The 2,208-nt window shown below is 41.3% G+C and overlaps 1 pseudogene; it reads right to left on the reverse strand.

Moving 5' to 3' along the window:
* Nucleotides 1-1,088: 1,088 nt before the first annotated feature.
* On the reverse strand, nt 1,089-1,484 carry LOC149266977 (large ribosomal subunit protein eL20w pseudogene; annotated as a pseudogene).
* Nucleotides 1,485-2,208: the final 724 nt, after the last annotated feature.

Raw genomic sequence — 2,208 nt, forward strand, 5'->3', positions numbered from 1 at the left:
CGAAACGGATGGGTGAACTGGACAGTCATCTAGAAGATGAACTGATCCGTTTTTATTTTTGTATATATATGCATGAGTTACCTAATGAATAATATCAATCATTTTTGTCTCTCGTTCAATGTGGAGTTACCCTGGCCTGACATGGTATCAGAGCACATGTCCCAAAATAGGTTGTAACTCCTGCCCTGAGCACTGTGTTGCTCTGTCCTGCGCCACTCTGTCCTGTCTGTCCTGCGCTGCTCTGTCTCTGCCTGGCGCAGAAAGAATCAATGCCTGGCCATGCCTGAACGTTTCATTCTCTGCGCATCCTGACTGTGTGAAATTCCGTTTTTTTTTCCATACGCCCAGGTCTTGCTGCTGTTTTGTTTACTAAGGAAGAAGAAAGCGTAATGTGTCCCTTTTGAAACCGTGAGTCTGCGGAGGAATTTTGTTTCTGTCGTCGGCGCTTACAGTCATTAGAATTCGCCTCCATCTTCAGTCTTTTCTCTTTTTGCTTTGAATACCCACCACCGTTTTTTCAAATCTCAATTAAGTGTTGCTGCAAAGACCTGTGGATTCCTGTGGCGAATGTGGCTGTGGAGAATCATTTATGACATAGTCACAGATATTAAACTGTTCTTGAATAGCCCGCACACCAGCAGCTACCTCACTTCCGTTCTCCCGATTCCAACAAATTCCGCGTGCCCGCCTGCAATCAAATCCTCCACCAGCCAGTGGTTTCCAAACCCTCTCTTCAATGTCCCGTAAACGAACACCATCCTTTTCTCTTCTGCACATTTCTGGGCACAAACACCATAACCATTCCTGTCGAGGGGCAGATTACCAGTTTTCTTGATCGATTTCTCCTCCTCTGCACGCCCCATCTCCATGATGTTGTTGCAGCTCATTTGGCAATCTGGCATTATCCTGTGAACGCCTCAATTGGCTCTTGCTGCAGATGATGCCCAGTGGGTATAAATAAATTTCAAGATGCAGAGGAAGAATAAGGCTCTGTATGCCACCGATTGACAATTTTGGACACTCATACAATTATTGTTGTGTTATATGATATGCGTTGAATGTCTTTTAAGATCGTGACCTGGTGCATTTTAAATTGCTACATGTGTTTGAACTGTATGTGACTTCAAAGACTGTATGGTGCATTTGAGATTTTGTTGTCCGTGGCTTGTATGGTGCGTTTGAGATTTTGCTGTCCGTTGGTGCGTCTGAGATTTTGAGATTTTTGCGTTTGAGATAAACTGTCTATTCTCACGCTTGAAAATCTCTTTAGGAACAGTGGTTGTCTTGATAATCTGGATGCAGGGAGAACGCACCCTATGACGTGAAGCCATCTCATCATACATTTGTTCAACAGCACCATTCAGAGTGGTGTCTCGGTACTCTTTGTACATATTATGGTAACCAGTTCTACTCTGGTACCGAAGCCAGATGCCAAAATTCTTGATCGTTGTGGGATTTTTCTCAAAGATCTCATTAATGCCCATAGTTTCATTCGGAAGATCTTAGGATGTTCATCGGTTATCATGTGAAGTCGAAGAGCCAGCACTTCCACTGGTTTGTAACATTGTTCTCGTTGGAGGACAAGAAGCGGCTACCTTGGGGGTTGCAAAGTACGACAGTTGGGTGGTGAAAAGGAGAGATGGTGAACGTGTCTCCATATTCTGCGTTCGAAGGTGAAAGAATTCATGTTTTGATTTTGTTGTGAGAGCATTGACATCAAGCTCCTACATAGTTTGTTAATATGACTTGTAGTGCATTTAAAAGGTTGATGTAATATGTAATATTTTATGGGCATTTACTACATTTTGAAGTCATACTTAATATTTGTAATACTAGATGCTTTTGGAGGGATTTAAAGAAATAAATTTGGAGAAATATGTTGCAGCTTGAAGTATTGAGGCATTTATTAGAAGAGATTTGAAATTTTTAAGAATGCCCTTTTGAGTACAGTTTCACTGTATATCAGCAGAATATTTTTTTTTATCAGCAGAAGTTCTTTTTAGCAAAATTATTTTTCTATCAGCAAAAATAATTTTTGTTACAGTATGCATTCAAAAGAAAGAGAAAGATATTTCAGAGGCAGGGGGGGCAGACATTCTCAAGCAGAAAAGGCAGACTTACATTGCATTCGCTGCAAACAAAATGGATCTCATGATGCTTCTACATGCAAGCTACCATGGGAAAAGATTGAGCAGAGAAGAAATCAGC

This window comes from Pinus tabuliformis, chromosome 6, assembly GCF_031772625.1.
Source record: "Pinus tabuliformis cultivar Carrire ecotype Pingquan chromosome 6, CPIR1, whole genome shotgun sequence".
Taxonomy (NCBI): Eukaryota; Viridiplantae; Streptophyta; class Pinopsida; order Pinales; family Pinaceae; genus Pinus; species Pinus tabuliformis.